The sequence below is a fragment of the Calliopsis andreniformis genome, chromosome 6 (assembly GCF_051401765.1).
Source record: "Calliopsis andreniformis isolate RMS-2024a chromosome 6, iyCalAndr_principal, whole genome shotgun sequence".
Classification (NCBI taxonomy): domain Eukaryota; kingdom Metazoa; phylum Arthropoda; class Insecta; order Hymenoptera; family Andrenidae; genus Calliopsis; species Calliopsis andreniformis.
This window is the reverse complement of record NC_135067.1, coordinates 7,653,717-7,672,375: the sequence shown is the minus strand read 5'-3', so window position 1 is coordinate 7,672,375 and position 18,659 is coordinate 7,653,717. Positions and strand designations below refer to the sequence as shown.

General features: G+C 37.6%; 1 protein-coding gene across 2 annotated transcripts in view; it reads right to left on the bottom strand.

Annotated features, from left to right (window-relative positions):
- Positions 1–18,659, bottom strand: part of Alpha-man-iib (alpha-Mannosidase class II b) — a 141,104-nt gene that overhangs the window by 120,369 nt on the left and 2,076 nt on the right. The window contains exon 1 of one of the 2 annotated variants that reach the window (XM_076379502.1): positions 721–835. The exons of the other annotated variant lie outside the window; for it this stretch is intronic. The gene's annotated coding sequence lies outside the window, so the exon portion shown is untranslated. Of the gene's footprint in view, positions 1–720; positions 836–18,659 lie in introns of those variants that run through there. 2 annotated transcript variants of the gene reach the window in all.

The following is an 18,659-nucleotide window of genomic DNA, read 5'->3' as shown; positions in this document are numbered from 1 at the left end:
TTTCTGCAACAATGACAAGCTTAAAAATTTACTCTTTTTGAGTTATTAATACAGAAAAAATAACCTTCGCATTAAATGGTAATATCATGTTATTTCTGAAAACATGATTTTTGAATTATGTCACTGTTTTCAAACATGAACAATATGATTGTGCGATCCATAAATAAAATTTGAATTTTCTTTGCATACGCTAGACCTTAATTTGTACCCCTAATACATATTACGAATCTTCTAACCCTTGTTTTCATCGATACACCCCTATGCTTCTTTTATACTACTGTAGTTAAACTTTAACTTAAGTTTAACTTCAATTAAATATATAGACATCCCCTAGTATAGACTACACAATTTCCTCCTTCACCACTGAAACACAGCTAGTTATAATCACCATCCTATTCCTACAATCAATCAAACACCTGAATCATACAATCAGCGCAGTTCCACCACCCCCTGTCAAAGTGCAACAAAGAAAATAAATAAATCACAAGTCCATCCTTATCCTAAACCACTGTACGACTTCCAAACGACAGAGGTACACCACTCCTAAACCTAAAGCCACCTTACTGTTCCCCAAACGCCTCTGCGAATTGGCACTTCCAAGAGCACAAGATAATCTCCCTCCTCTCCTGGTCCTTTCAACACACTCCTAATCACAGCTCAGAATGCTGCGGTGGTAGTCGGCAAAACACGCAGTAAATACCCAAATCCCCTCATTCATACCTGGGTCCTCACCCAGCAAGGTGCACAGACGGAAACGAGTCGGAAGCCCGCAGAAACGTCTCGACCACACTTCCTCCTGAACGTCACTGGGAGAGCAGAGGCTGCTCGCGGATCGGGGAGAATGAGCCAGTGGTCGCGAGCGAGAACCACGCCGTACTAAACCGTCGTCCCGAGCGGAATAGTTTCGACACGCCGCCGGCTATATCCGCTCTTCCGGCGACGCGACACAGCATCGCGCATGTGCCGATATAATCCACGCTCCGGCTCGTCCATGCACGCGACTCACACGTGGAAACCGGGGAACAGGAAGCGACATGCTGCGGCGAGGGAGAGGCGAGGGAGCAGGAGAGTCTCCGGTCGCTCGAGGGTGTTTTGACTGGCGCGAGGGTGAAGCGCGTTTGTTTCGTCCAGCCTACCCCCGTCTTCTCGCGAACCTGCTCCCTGGAGTAGCCGAGTCGCTGATACAGCTGGTCAGAGGGGACTCCAGCGACTGGCATGGAAACTTCAAATTTTTATGTCCTCGTTTAACGCTTTGACCATCGTGTCGCTCCTGTGCTATCGCGCGATAGTTTTCGCGTAATTATGCGTGATATTCATTTCCACGACTGCGAATAATAGGGGCGAAAAATTGGGGGTGAATGGGTCTAGAAAGGGAGTATCGTACGGAGGGTATGAAAATGGATTGTAAATATTTTGTTTGAAGCTTGAATCACTGTGTATGCAGGAGAATTTTTAATGAACACGACGTGACACTCAAAGCGGTGGAAAATTTGGTAAAGGATGGAGAACGGTTGAATACGGAAGAGACTATGTCTACATGAATGATTAAATATCCTAATTATAAATATTCATTTTGTTAGATCTAAAATAAGCTACTGTGGCATTATTTATGATAATTCATTACGAGTAAGTCAAACGATTTCATAAATATGTTATCGTTATTTATTGATCTAGTCTTGTAAATTAATAATTTAATTTAAAAAGCTTACTGATTGTATTAAATTACAAAAATGAATTTTTTTATACATTGTACAACAGTATCTTCCATTTTTTACGATTTATGGAAATTTATATTTCAAATCTTCTGTATGAACTTAAAAATGCAAGACATAGCAAGTGGACTATGTAATGTATTACAAATTATTCTGTACAATTATTATAAGTCTTGTGAATTTCCTTTTCTAATTTAAGAAAGCTTAATCTGATTTCACTTTTTCTTAACAATATCAAATGTTTAAAAAGAACACCATTTTTCAGTTAAAAGAGTTATTCAGACTTATAAATATTTGTGTATCATTCCATGGAACACAATAAAAAGTATCTTCCTAACACCTCTCTGAAAAATACGATAACAGTATCACGACGTAAAAGGTACTATTATTGAACTCTAAAACATTAAAACAGGTTGTTTTTATTTTAAGAAGTTTCCAAGAAAATAGCTTGCAACACATTGCACGCTCCACCTTGCATAATATTATACCAAATTAACCCTTAATTACCCGCACACTTCGTTACAGTTTCTTTTCGTACTTTTAGTTCTAATTAAATACCTTTATTTTAAAAAGTGAAATAATATTCTACAGTACTTATATGCATAAAATAGCATCATGAGATTACAAACAATCAAACCACGATAATTAAAAATTCACTTTCAATCCAATTCGAGTGTGACAACGATGGATAAGTTGAAGAGAACTAATTCTTTGCATCTCCAAAGAGAAGATTACCAAACAAACGTTAATACTCATTCAAGAGAAATTCATTTCGTGTGATAACTTGAATCCAAATTACTTTTGAATTCAAGTCACTTGAATTCAAATAACTTAGCTTGTGTGAACATAAACTTGACACCAAGCTACACGAATACAAGTATCCTGAATTCAAGTAACTCGACTAATCTGAACGAGACTTTAGGATGGAAGTAGCTAATATCTATATACACATGCCAATTTTAGACCTTCTTTTGTCTCCCGCTGCATCTGCTGACATAGGCCAAAGGGTCGGAAAGGGTGTCTTGTGATCGTAGCGCGAGCAAAATCATCGAACGCTGCCGATATGCCTCCAAGTGAATCTCCAGCCACCCTTGAAATCTGGCTCGAGATGCGTCCGTCTGGTTGAAAGAAGAAGAGAGGGCGCAGCTGGCCTCGTTGCACGGGAAATTGCATCGCCGGGTAATTGGACGGCGGATGTTTATGCGAGGAATTACGTTATTACTTAATTCGCGTCGATATTGCTTTCAGCGGTCCGGGATGGGACTGTCACCAACCATTACGCCGCGATACTCTCTAGGATTGCCGTTATTTCGTGGCAATAATGAAGCACGAGCCCTAGGCACCTGAACCATCTTGGGGTATAATCTCCTCCAAGGAATCGTTCTTATTCATCGCTGGGTTAGACGCGGACGCCTGTTTCCCATTTCTTCGCCAATATTAGGAGCAAGACTTGATTGGATTTGTTCGAGAACTTGAAGAATAAGAACGGTGCTGTTCGCACTTCGAATGAGAATTGCGTTTAAATGCCGCAGTGTTTAACTTAGATGTAGGTTGAGAGGAATGCGATTAACTTGACGTGAATAAAGTAAACTTTTGAGGTTCTGTGAGACGAGGTGACAATACGTCAATTTCCCAATACGTCAATTTCCCAATACGTGGTGTGATAATAAAGCTTTGAGAATTATTCATTGATACAGATATGCTATTCTGAAAATTGGATAGACATAAGGCCATTACCTGCAAGGCAATCTATTTGAAACTGTACACATGTCTGAAAGTTGGATTCATTGATCGTAATGTTTCTGGTACCTACTTTCTGATGTCTGTTCTAATATCCATATTAAATTGGTTGGGATTTCTGAGAATGACTGACAATGCATTCTTTTTATCGCTCTTTGACTGGAGGAAGTAGAGAAATGTTATGAAGAGAAAAATCAAGTAAATCCAGAAAATACTTTGACATTGTATTCATTTCTGAAGTCGAAACCTTTTTCAGTGAAGTGAATGTATAGAAGCAGCGAAGAGTGAAAAGTATGTTCAATTATTTTCTTTGATTTAAAAACATGCGTCTGCAAAGAGTTTTATCCACTATGCGGGTTATCTGTCGATCGGAAATTTGATTTTCTAGTTGTGAAAAGACAAGCTTGTCAAATAGGGGTTTGACCTGAAATTATTTTCTTGTGTATTTTGTGTCATGCCAGTGCTCCCGTAAATTCAGTTAATTTGAAATTTAAAGAAAGAATTCTCAATTCTTTTCCAGTTATTGTTGTTTGGAATATTATAACATATTTCACACTAATTACACGGAAGTAAAGAGTGTGAAGATCTTTTGTCATATATATTGTATGCGAATTCTACATCTGCAAATTGGACTGTTGAACACTTTGCAAAATTTGCATTGATTTTCAAAATCAATGTAATACACGACAAGGCATTTTTTTATACTCCATACATTTTTTCATGTTATGACTTATGTTAATCTTAGGAATAAGTACTAGGCTGCGGCTCCAGTTTATGTGTTTTCTGACGAACTGATGTTCTGACGAATATATCTGATCTATTTATCGTACGAGCGAGACAAATTCAGACACATTCGTCAGAACATTAGTTCATCAGAAAACGCATCTACTGTAACCATAACTCTAATTATACTTGAAGAATTCTTCGAACTCACATTTTGAACAATATGAAGTCTAAGCGTTAGAACATCAAACCTTCTCTTTAAAAATTTTGAAAATGTTATTTACTGTCGTACGTGTATATCTTTAAATTTAATATTAAAGAATCCTCGTTGAATCAATTTTTTCAGAATAAATATATAAGTATGCGTTTGAAGAACTCCCTTTTAAATTTCCGCGTGATGACCTAAGGCTTTCAATATTCCTAAGGTTAGATAATCATTGACCACGTGAAAGCACATTATTTTGTATGCTTTTATTAGATATGTACCGCTATAATATTTTTATCAGTGTTTTCAGTTTCTCTAAACTGTAGATTTAAATAAAAAATTTTTCCCTGAAGATTAAATAAATTTTGTAGATATCAGATACAGGAGTTAGAAGGTGAACACCAGAAATATCTATTCAATAAGTTCTATGGTATCTTGTTACTTGCCTAATTTCTTCAAACATAGATATAAGGTAAATGCTTAGTAATCAACCATATTCCAGTACTCGAACACCAATGCTAACTTAATTTCATTATTTCAATTAAGAACAAAGAATAGTACCATAAAATTATGTACTCAGCTACTGAGACGTCATAATTCAAGTATCAGAATATGCATCTTTAAGTTCTTCACTTACTAAGACATTTGACATCTCAGAGGTTCAAGTATTGACACATTTACCTTACTCATAAACCAACATGCAGACTTTGGAAACGTTGTCCCTCACAGTTTGTAGGAAAAAAGCTCGAGAACAATATCATGTTGTGGCATCTAGATCAATAGCTCCCCTTAATCTTGATTCTTCCAATTCAAATGGAAGAAAGAGATCTTTGCGAATGTATCGCCGCAGAAGCTTTCGATTTTTAAGCAGCGACGTAATCGGAGGACATTGTCCCTCCTGCTCGTGGGGTTGGGGCTCGATCGGCCAGCAATTAAGTTGATTGAAAGGCGAACAGGTTCGTGAGAACTCCAGTCGAACGTTATCGCTAAGTTCGCCTGGCGTAGTACGATCTGGATTTCTTTGTCCATGCTTCTCGATGATGAATTCTCGGTAAGATCGATCGACCGTGAGAATATCCACGATACTGGTCGAACCGAACGAATTGGCGTTACAAAGAACACGTTGATTTCGATCTGTTACCAATTCGTTTTATCAGGAATTTCTTCGTCTCTTCGCTTGTGCTTTGTTATCTTAAAAGAAGTCTTTATTGCCTCAATGAGGCGTCAACGAAGTAATACTCTTGATTCAATCGTGAAAATTTAACTGGAATACGTTAAGGTTAGGTGTAATAAACTTCGAAAATTTATTTTTTATTCTAGGTTTGTAAAGTTTAGTTCTATTGATATGGATGTTTCAATAACTTCTTTATATTGTAGCTGTTGTCATATGTAATTACAAAGCCATTTTATTTCATCTGCACCAACTTTAAAAAGAAAACGAATATTGGTGGATATTTTATTTCTAAATAAAGTTCTTCGTATCTCTTCTAAATAAAGTTCTTCGTCGACCATTTCAATTTATATGTATTAGTTGGAAACTTAGACTGAATTACAAGATTGCACAGAAAATTGCGTTTAGTATGGTAAATAAAGTTCCATTGAAAGAATATGTAAATTATCTAAGGATGTTTGTAACTCTGATAACTTATTTAATCCTTGTCTTCAATTGTTTAAGAATGTCTTTTTTGGATGCTTATATAAATAAGCTACATTTTTTAATTTACTTTACACACATTGAAGAGTTAATAATCAAAATAACCCTTATCAAATTTAACGATATTTTAAAATTAGAACACATTCTAGTAGTCAGAGAAAAATTCATAACATAATGGAACCTGTCCGATTAAAAACGCAGTATGTGAACTATGGTAAATATTTCGTAGAAAAAATATTAATCAATTGCTATCTGTTTGCTATCCAAGAAAAAAACAAGAATTAACAAGGGTTGTTTTTGCTATGATTCTTTTAATTGTTCTTTTCTATTTCTTATTTTCGTCTGCACATTTTACTTTTACTATCTTTTGCACTAAAGGGTTAATTCCACTACTAAATGCGTTCCATTATTATCATACCTGTGGCACTAAGGTTAAATTATATAGAACACATTTTTAATGAATTTAAGTTTCCAAAACAAAATTAATTTGGAAACTTTATTTCAAAAACTGAACAGATGTGAGGTCATCGCCTTTGAAAAATCCCCTGCAAAGACTCTAACCACCATTAAATAAAAAAATGCAGATATTATTTTTACTACTATGGAGCACAATGTAGTACTCCAGAATTAGGCAGTTTAATAATTCTCGAAAGTAATTCCAAAAAAGAACGATTACTCTTTTCCAAGCCCATTCCACGTTCCACACGCTGCCAAAATTATTTCACAGTCGAGTGTAAATGGAAACAGTCTGAACAAGATTCGGAGGGAATTTAATACACTGACGACCGCAATCGAAACGCGCGAGAACGGGCGGCGAGATCCCGATTCGACGGCCAGCCGCGATAAAGCTTCGAAAACAAGCCACGATTTTACTTAATTCGAGGCGCACCCGCTGAATTCTCGAGCAGTCACGTAGCGTTAAAAGGCTCGGCTCTCATGGCGCTCGGTTATCGAGACATAGCTCTCCCATGGGTATCGATACCGCCACCCTCCTCCTTAGAAAAGGATATCGTTTCTCTTCCGGTGTCTATTAACGCGACATAGCGAGCCCTCCGAAGAGACTGGGACTCAGGAACACTTTGAACTCGACTGGAAATCCCGCGGAAATTTACTGGAGAATTTTCTCAACTTTCGTGGGAGCCTCTCTTGCTTCGGTGAGTTCTACAGTCCGAGCTCTAATTGCTCGGCGATCTAACGAGCAATAGTCGGAAATTACAGGGTGTTGCAGAAGTACGCTTCGATGAAGCATGAAGCGATAAGGAATACTGAAATAATTATTTTATGAATACGAGAGAATCTTTGAGTAATAATCTTACTCCAAAAGTAAGGCTCATGTATTTTGTAAATTTTTGGTTTTCCTTTTCAGATGGTTCTGACGCATCAAAATAATGAATAAAATTAGTTTTTGAATTTAGACAGGGTGTTTAGCGATAGATGGAATTTTAAGGAACTTTAAGGGTTGATTCTACATGTTGAAATAAGACGAAAATGAAGATAGATGAAACTATTTTAGGCTTTATTTCCAAGTTATTAATTGTTAAGCAAATGCCTAAAATACGTGTGAAGTGTAGCTATCTGACTCGGGACTTACTCTGCTCACTCAGCTGTGTCTGACCTGATTAATGCACGCTGTAAGTAGAATAAGCCTCACACCAGACACATTTAGGTAGGAAATAAAAATTACATTCTTACGGAGACTGTGTTTTCTAAATTACGTAACTAGTTCATGTGCACTTTAAAAACCATTTTTAAATCGAAAAAAGTGAGGATCCATATGCCATGAGAAATCCATTGCTTAAGGGTTAATTTCAATGAGATCGGACAAGAAGGCTCGATAATCTAATAACCAGTTCAACGAAAGAAATACGTGATAGATTTCAGTCGAAACCTCAAGATTTTCACACAGTTCAACCCCTTTACATGTCGAGCTTCTGCTACATTACAAATAATTAAGTCTTCAAGAAATAATAAAAGCGAGATCTCAATTGCCTAATTAAACACCATACAACGAAATGGTCAAGCAGGTTCTATGAACGTTGTAACTCTTACACTGGCCACACAAATGTAAATTTAGTTCCATCCGGTGTGGGAAGGTAACATCCACCCTTCATTTGCAAAAGAAAGGAAGAATCTAATAAAAAGGCTGGCTCATAACGGCGCGCACTCTTTTCGCGGGAGAAGTGGCTAGGTTTTATATTTGCCCGTTGCGAAGGGAAACTCCGAAAAGTCGTAATTAGAATCGACTGGCTAATTCGATTCACTAGAGGGAGCAGAAAAGGTGGGAGGGGAGGCCCTGAAAGAACCGTGGACCAGGAACGAATACGCCGATGCACAAAATTCAGAATAAATTTATTAGTCGAGCTAGGATACTGCCACTGACGATCTCTTTGAGACGTCTATCGATGACCCTCGTGGTTATATACCGAGTGTCTCAATTATTCTAACACGAGGAAATTTTCGAAAATTTATGTAGCACTCTATGATTGCAATTTTTGGGCTACTTGCTCATAACTGCACATTATTTTCAAAAATGACTGTTTTCAGTTTCAATCTTGATACCTGCACATATTTTTAAAAGATTGATCCCGATTCTGCTACATTACACCACCATAAACGATGGAATATGTAAGCTACAAAACCATATGGGCAATTTACTCTTAAGTAGGTATAAATTACTCCATTCAAATTTTTTACAACATTTTCATACTAAGAACTAAGACAAAAATCAAGGGTAATATGAATGCTTCTTTTTCAAGAAAAACGTATTTGAAGATCAATTTTGTTAAGCATTGAAACAAAGCTGCAGAAATTCCTGACTATTGTCTCACTTTGAGCCATTGAACCTACCTGACCTCCTACCACGATTCACCACAGTACCTACTTTCATGTTTTTTCGTTTGCAAGTAGCTCTCAATTTTCAAGCTCTCATCTTTGATCACCCGGTACGTAAACAGAATATCGACGAGGCTGATTTGCTTCTCAGTCGCGTGACCAGAGAGGTCTGATCCGTTTGAAGTCCAGCCCGTGTTTGTGACGGGATTTTTTTCGACGCCTATACCTACACATTCAGCTGGACTCAGGTTTTTAGAGCGACGCGACGTCGTCGACGGGGCTAATATCCGGCGTCCTACGTGAAAATCCCTTCTTCCTGACGCAGGGACTCTTCTCTTTGTTCGAGCAAAATGTTGGCCAGTCTTTCACTCCCCTTGGTTTTAGTTAAACTCTTTCAGAGTTTTCTCTCACGCTGTTTATCTGAGGAGGATCCTCATCGAGAGCGAACTTGAAATGTTAGACAGGCTATTCTTCTTCTGTGTGAAGGTTTAACATCGAATTGATATCTTGGTCAGTGGCGATGGGATACTGTGTGCAGAGTATTCATAGTTTATCGAATAGATTTGATTTTGCTGAATATTTAATGGTATTCTCTATATGTTCCTAGCGTCCAAGTTGATCCCATGTGTCCGTCTTTGGATTTCAAATTTACTGTATTCATCTAGTAGTAGATGGTGGGTCGTTATGGGCTTATGGTAGCTATTGCAACAGGGTGGTTTCGTTTTCTTGAGTACATATTCATGTGTAATTTAATTTTGGACTGTCTAAGACAGTCTTTTATGAAGATTTCATTCAGAGGAACGCAAGTTTCTGAGGTTTGCTGCGCTGCAACTTGGAATACCTATATACTTCTGTGATCGTAATTATGTACCTATTCTGTATGCCCTTAATATAATTGTACTCGCAGATACACGAAAAGAATCGAATGTCTATTCTTTCGAAAGCTATTAGAAACCATGTTGACTGTCCTATACCACTAAATGAAATCAGCATTTATGTACCTAAAAGAATTTTGCTAATTTAACTTGTTGTATATAAATGCTGATTTCATTTAGTGGTGCAGGGCAGTCAACATTACTTCTAAGAAAAAGAACAATATCTTTTATCTTCAAAATATTAGATCTAAACATATTTAGTACTCTTGATCCTATTCATCGTATAGAGTATAGAAGTTTCTGCTAATTGATGTTCTGGTCCGATTTATGCATTCTCGGGAGCTATTTTATCACAGAAGAAGGCTGTGTGTAAACTGTTAAGGCAGACTATTTAATTCATGTAATTCATTTGAATGTTATAAGTGAGTCTCATTCTGTACACCTATATTGGCTAAAGTTCGCTAATAAACTCTACCTATCTCTTTCAGCCATTTCGCGATGTTCGTTGATGAAAACAGTCAAGTGGAGAACAAGGTTCCCAACGATAGGTAAGAAATTTTGGACGTCGTACAGGCATGCAGTAGAGCCCTACTTTTTCGACACCCCGTACATTAAACAAGGGAATACACTAGCGTACCGTAAGTATGCAGGAAGTCCTTGTTGTCTTCGTTACACAGTGATTGCGGTCTGTCCCTTTTCCCTCTGGAGTTCTTAACGTTTCTCTGTCTACTGGTGCTTGAACCCTAACTCGTTTAACCAACAGGGAACTGATTTTTCAATGAATCACGACTAGGTTTCTTAAGCGGGCACGCTGATCCGAAGCAACGAAATGGGGTACGTAATTCGTCATTATTCAAATACTCCTGGTAATAGCTACTTTATCTGTTTTAAGATAAATAAAATTGAAAAGGAGTGGACAGAATCTTGTGCAGACACGACTGGTTTCTACTCTTCAAATTCATAATTTGTTGATCGTCAGTAATTGCATATAGTTTATATGCATATAGTCTATATAAGTTACATTTAGCATCATTTGAAATTTCTGTAACCTTATTCTCTCCTATTTAGGCAAGAAAAGGAATAGTAATGACTCGATTAAGAATTGAACACTGTAAAGTGAAGCAAGAACATCTGTTTTAACAAAAAATGCTCTCCTCATTGACTATAATATGCTAGAGATACCTGTAACTATAAATTGTGTAGATGCAATTTAGGCAGCTGTAAAAGTACACTACATTAGCTTAAAGAAACTCAACTTTATGTTAATATGTTGTAAACTAAAAAATATAAAAACGAAATAGCACTTCATGAAAGAAAATATACAAATTTTATAAAAAGAAATGACACGGATTTTAGTCGCGAGAGAGCTACAAAAGTAGGTATACATGCCTACATTTATTCTGTGTGCATGCCAAATTTTACAGAAATTTCTTCATTACTACCAGAGTTTTTAGAAACAGCTATCTAAGAAAAGTAGTTTCAACAAATGGTTTTATACCCTGCCAAAGTTTTTGATTATAATACGCTCGAGTTTACACTTTAGTTTCCATATTCTTGGGGGATTTTCGAAAATTAAGCGCGCAACCTATTGTTAAAAGCAATTTGAAAACGCATTTCGACTTTTGCTCGAATTGAAGGAACTGAAAGGAAAGTTTACTTCAGATATTTTGCACCTCGCTGACCAAAAAATAGGACCTTTTTTAGAAATATGGAAACCGTTCAATACAGATTTAGATCAGTTTCATATTCAACATATACAAATCTATATTCGCTTGACGTCCCTTCTATCATGGTTAGCTTTCTGACAAAAACGATCAATAATTCTTAATACTAAAAGGAGCTAACAGAAACTATTTGATAAAATTGTAGAAGTTATTTTTAAAAAACAAATAAATCGATCAACTTTAAATTTTACATGAATGTAGAAAAGAGTTCTGTTTATAAAATACACAATGGAGAATACAGTAAATGTATTTATTAGTTCCTTTTTAAGCTCAAAAAAATGTTGAACTTTTTTCTGCGGGATATGATTTTGAAAATATTACAATTTTTTCTACTTGTAGTGTACCTTGTAGATACATATATTTATACAATTCAATAACATTTGTATTTTATATTTTAAAATACCTGAAAATAAATTACAACTTCCACCATTTTTTCGAATATTGTTTGTTCGTTAGCTTTCTGCAGTTCAAAATGACTAACATTTATATTAAAAATTGATATGGGCTATTAGAAAAACAGATAAATGAGTAGGATGATATTTGATTTATGAAACAAGTCCAGTGTGCAGCTGATTTAATTTTTGAAAAGGATTTCTCTTGTTACGCAACAAAATACAATACCCCTTTATAAAATAGAACTGAAGAACAAGAAAAATAAGTACTTAAATGTCGAAGAAATATTTGAACAACCGATCTCTTAAAAGGTTCATACCAGAGGGCAACTTTAAAAATGAATAACGCGTCGAAATATTAATTCAACAGGATGTGGATTAAGAGACGATAAAAGAATTAAAAAAAAATGAAAAATCGTGAGAATAATAATGAATAAGTCGTGCATTGGGAAGGGAAAACAAATGTGCTTGACGTGGATAATTGAAACGTTAATGGACGTCAGGAAAAACTGTGAAACTGGCGTGGAAAATTCTAACTGGAAAGAGAGGAACAGCCCGAGAATGAGGGAGAGAGAGTGAGACTTTAATATTATCGAGCACAATGCGAGCGTCGATCACTGCGGCGCAGAGAATTTTAATCGATGTTTCCGGATTGTCGTCACGACGCCTCTCGTCGCTCTTTTCTCGCTCCGGTAATTTTCGTTTGCTAACGATTCGATTGTCGTCGACAAATGGAAAACGTCGTCCAATGCTCATCGCTATATCTTTATTATTTCATCGTTCAGTCTCCTCTATGCTTCCTGATTTTCGTTTAAAACTCGATGTTCAAAGATATATTTTCTCACTGACTTCAGCTTTGGAGGAAATATTGGCTTATGCGCAATGGCCACTTAAATTATATTTATCTTGCCGATAAGAACAAGACACAAAGGTGACTACATTATATCGTTGTAAGCTTATTGAGTTCTCTCGTTAAGCTTTCGCTATTGTAATGTGAACGTAAAGATTGCATCTATAATTCATAAGCTGGTGCAAAAGAAAAAATCTACAGAAAATATCTTTGTTATCAATTCTATAAATATGGGAGAAAAATAATGTGAAATATGAAATATGAAAAGAAAAATAAATATTTTGGGAAGAAGTGAAAACTCTAACAGGATTTCCACATGGCATGCGTTTAGAGGATTAAAGGGTAAAATTAACTTAAAGCAGTCGAAAATATCGGAGATACAGTAAATGTGCCAGGAATATCCCAGTAATCAATCGCATAGAATTTAATTAATTAAATTAGCTTTCGAAATGAACTTGAACAGTATGAAAGGATTAATTCTTATTGGAGTCCATTATCATGAATAAATCTACCAGAAAATTTATATCACTAATGCTTTAAATCATTTAAATCCGCTAAATTAAAAGAGTTTAATAATTCTTAACATTAACTTACTTAACAAACATACCACACGGAAAAAGCAATATTTTGACAATTCCTCTTTAACACTTTTGTGGCTGTAAGGCAAAACGACGTCACATTTTTAAAAGATTCGAGTTGAGGCCTTAATAGAGATTTAGAATATGGAACGTATATTTTTAGCAAGAAGAAAGGACAGTAAAAGAATTTTTCACTTAAAACTAAAGGTTTAAGAAAACACAAGTCTATAAAATAGTATTGAGATTGAAATCTTTAAACGCCAATATCTTGAAAACAGAAACATGTGGCTGATGCAACACTCACTTTATACATGTTTCAGACTCTGTCGCTGATTAATATCTAATTCCTTTTGGTAGGAATCTGTAACTTCACTTGCTTTGAAGTAAATCTCGGTTTCAGATTGAGAAACTTAAATATTCCCTCGGAAATCAACATTTGACGTTACCAGAGCTGTCGTACGAGTTCCCTTGTTAGGTATAACGGAGGAAATTGGTAGATTGGGGAAGAAATAACGTGTATCCTATCATATTCTGTTACTAAAGACTTGCTCGAGTCTAGGACCTAGACCTATACCAACAGGACACCCAATTTCCCCCACTATACCCAAGGAAGAAATTCGTATGGCAACCCAGGACGCCATTACACTTGAGATAACGATTTAAGGGTCTGGGCATTAATAGGATTAAAGGGAAATTAGAGGACCATCTTGAAACTGGAAATCAGCGTATGAAACACCCCCGCGAGAGGCGTTTTTATCACCCGATGACTTGCAAAAAAAGGGGGACTGGAAAGCCTTTAAAAAGCGAGGGTCTGTAGGGATGGCTAATGCTCCACAAAACGAATGTATATTTTTTGGCGAGATTACTGTCGTTTTTCAGCAGCTGCCCGAACCATTCTTGCGCCCTTGAACAAATGGCGTCCCTGATCGCCCATTGCCGCGGAAACTGTGCGTTTTGTCTCCGTTACAGCCACGACTACCAGCCAGGGCTCCCCATCGAAAACGCGCCGGAGCAATGCACCGGCAGTAATTATTTTCTCGCGAATTAATGGTCCCCGTGCGTTCACGTGAACGGCAGACCTGACCAATAATCCCGACGCGAAGGAGAGTTCGTCTTTTTTAAGGGAATCGAGGGTCGAGGCAACGAGGCGTCCTCTTATTGTGAAATTGAAATTTTATTGCTGCGGGGTCGTAATCTATGGTTTGAGAAAAAGGGATCATCCCTGGTAGCAGAGTGGCAAAACCTTCTCTCGATCCAGGCTTTCTTTCGAAGAGAAATGAGTTGGGAAATCGCTTGATCGTGTCGCTAACAAATTCGAGATCGATTCAAGCGTCGACAGGGAGAAAGTTATGAGAGCAAAAATGAAATTTTATGGATGGTATGAAAAATTGTTTTCAATGTGACTTTAGTGGGAGAAATGTGTAACTAAGAGTATTATTGACTGTTTTATTTATTCTGGGAGTACGAAATGTCGGTGGTTTTTTTCTGGTGTACATTGATTCTGTAGTTTTATAAAAAAAAAAAAACTGAAATTTTATTCATGAATGTTGTATCTAGTTTTATGCATATAAATCAGTTCGCTGCGGTTGCTTTGCAGAGGAAGGTCGAATTTAATTCGTGAATCGTTCACAAGGTACCTAATACCTATATATTATTCAGATAATCAAGTAATATAAACTGTTGTAACATGGAAATTTATTATTTGTACATTACACCACAAGAATTTTTAAATTCGAGAATTGAAAAATTTAAAGAATTTATAACTTTTTAATTTGAATATCTGAATATTCGATAGCCAAATTTTGTTAGTTGACTAATTAAATGTTACATAAGCAATAAACAAAATTTGAATCTTTTTAAACGTGAGATTGAATTAATTTACACAGGTAAGAATTCCAAGATGCAGTGAATCCAACAATAAACTCACAACGTAAGACTATTGTCCCAACCAACATAAAAGGGAAAAAATTGTACACTCCATTCCAACTCTAAAAGTGCACGTTTACTTTCAGTTTTCCTTTCGCAGGACTAGGAAGAGGCAACAACACGATCCATTGTAATTCAAGCACGCGAAAACCGAGAAGAAGACGTTCCGTGGATCGTAGCGGCGGTCAGACGCTCCAAGGCTACTACGCGAGTCGTAAAATGAAACGTTCCGAGGGATTTCAGCGAGGAGTCGAACGATAATGCAACCGTAAAGTGGAGCGAAACGGGACGAAAGGGGAGAACTGCTCGTAACCGCTTCAAAATACACCCAGAGTGTCGATTACCCGTTCCTACTTTGACGAGCGAACTTCCCGTTGTCCGTGCTGCCACGACATTTTGTCGTCTGACGCAAGAAACTCGCGTTTTAGTATCCTTAACGCCGCGAAGTTCCTTGCCATAGACAAAAACACCTCTCCTTGTTACTATTGAGTCTGTTCGGTCTTCTCTGGCGTTTAACGCCGGCGATAAAACACCAGTTAGCACGAAAAAAGTTTCCTGACATCTTCTTTGACTTTGAAAGAGGATTAAACTCATTTGACTGATCTACCTGCAACAGTCAGCAGCAGACGACTGTAAAACTGGAGAATGGCACGAAAGTAGACGTTTTTCAGCTTTGACAGCAACTGCAATGCGAGTTGCTGTGCTGGAATTCATGAGTTCTGCATGCTTAAGGTGCTTTCGCGAATTGGAATCGAGAAGTCGACTTTCAGCCTCTGAGTTTGCTCATGGGCTAACTCTAGCTTTGTATGTCACGTGACGCCTGAGGGTTTAGAGGTAATAGTTGAGAGGCACAGCGAGAGTTACCTCAGAAGCAGTAATTGATCAGAACTTTTGAGATTTAGTCATTGGTGTATGTTACGCTGAATAATGCGTTTACTAATAAATGGCATCTTGCATTTGGGGTAAGCAAGATGAAAGTTGAATACAGTGTTCTTTTGTTATGAGTTCACTTGTTACATGTGCATTGAAGAGGTTACGTTTCTGAGAAGAACTGAACTGCTAGTAATAGTCCATTTTTATCTTCTTGCTTCAAAACTAAGTCCATCTAATAATTTCAAAAGTCTCATAAATATAGATAGAAGCCTATAAGAAAATATTATACTCGTAGCTGAACTTTAAGGAAAGGAACGCCTACTTAATCTCTCAGTAGCAAAGCACTACTAACCTTTAATATAACATGTGAAATAAAATTACACTTAATATTCGAACTGAAACGATAATATAATTGTCAGACTAGACATATGAAAAACGTAAACTAAAAACAATTAACTAAGTTTACATGCAGGCTACCATTAGCTAACATTCACTAGTCTAACATCGTTTCTGATTCAGTAGAAAAAGTCCACTAACATGTTTTTTGAATCCAGAATTTCACCTATAAAATCAGAATCTCAGCGTTGAGTCCAATTAATCGACACATGTTCAACACACATACCCATACTAGCTGATCCTAAGAGTACTTGCTCATCGTCTATAACCCCATGAATCGTTGCAAACGAAATTTGATGAATCGTTAAGTGCAAAGACTCAATACCTTAGGCTTGGAGGGCATCCAGCATTCCTCGACAAGACCCCACGAGGACGAACACTGGATACAGATCGCACTGGTCCCGTCACCTCATAGAAGCGAATGGGCGACAAGCGGAGCCGATGCTCGCGAGTGAAACTGCACTCGGGTCGAAAGGCCATCGGCCAGACAACCTACCTACGAATCTGGCTAACCAACACCGGCCAACGGCACCGACATGCACAGCTAGACTGCGTTTAGTTCGCGCGAGAACGCGCCTGTTCTCCCCCCTGTGTCACCCCTGGCTGGCACGGGCTCCACGATGACGCACGCGGAGATTCGACCAGCCACTCTTCATCGAGCAGGCACCACGATCAACGATACGGTTCCTTTTAACTGCTCGAAGACTGCTCGAGGTCCCTAGCTGATCACCTTTCATTCTGACTCTTTATTGACGAAATGGAATTACAGCTGGAGAGTAGTCATCCGATAGTCCTAGGAAGACTGACGGGGCTGTCAGTTAGCGTTGAATGGGATTTCCGAGTGTCAGATTAGAGTTCGTAATACCCACCTAGAAACGTCCATGTCTGAGAGAACTACAGCTATCTTTGCTGAATGTTTCGAACGTAGAAGAGTCTTTGCGGTTGCATTATTAAATTCGTCTGAGGCTGTCTTTGCCTCTAATCAAATCGTATTCAGTCTTGAGGAGCTTCGCCTAGCAGTGAGGCAAAAGCAGAACGGCTGCTTCTTTGTTATCGGGCTGAACAGGCTTGACCCAATCCCGCCCGAGAATATCACAGCTCGTAGTCTCGATTAGGCGCTACTATAACGGAAATAGTGTTCCTCAGACCGAAATAACGCGAGTGGCCGACGCCTGGCCCGCCCCGTCGCGTGCATGAATGACTGACTGGCCAGGTGATGATCCCGGTGACGATGCCACGCTTGCGTAACCTGAACTCCCCGCGCATCGCGTCAACAGCCTTTCATTGGCGACATTCTATGTACCCCTTTCGCAAAGTGTTTATCATTCTGAATGTGAAGAAAGCGAAATGTGATCTAAATTTGGTTAACTGATCATTACAGTCTTGAGTTGATTTTGAAGATAGCTGATGTTAGCAGCTGTTTATGGTAACTAGGGCATGCGTATTGTTAAAAGCGAGCTCTTGGTGTGGAAAGTTAAATTTAATTTTCTGGATCTAATTTTTGACAGTTGTAATCGTCCAAAATGAAAGTTTCCAATTTTAGAGATTCTATACGATCCTTTTATGTAAAGTTCCTAGACCGATAGTGCCACCTGTTACAACACACCCTGTATACTTCGTGAGCGATGCAAAGTCGAGTAGCTGGCCAGTCATTCACACTGTCCGCCCGTGGGACGATAATTTACACGCCGGAGACGTTAACGGTCGGGCTTCCACGTTATTTCGGTCATTAAAGCATACACATGCATAACGCCCTCTTGACATACGGTTATTTTGTTGTTTTCTGAAGTATCAATGACCCTGAATAGCTTCCATGGCAAAAAAGTAGTTTGCGAAATTCGATTCTACTTATTGTCAGTAGCCGACTGGCTTTACAGCGTGAGGAGAATTTAAATGATTCTAGTTGGTTGGCCAATTAAGGATTAAGAGGCCTAATTGTAAGCATTTAACAACAGAAGAATGCAAAAATACAAAGAACTGGGAAACTCTTCTGATGAATTTCAAAAACTAGTGAACTTAAAAATACTGAAAAATCAAAAGATTCCAAAGATTAAGGATTCAGAAAGTCATAGATTTTAGAATTGAAGAGTATTGTATTTTAAAGTTCCAATAATTCCAGAGTCCAAACATTGAAAAATTCATAATTTCAAAAATTCAACTACATTCAAGAATCCAAGAT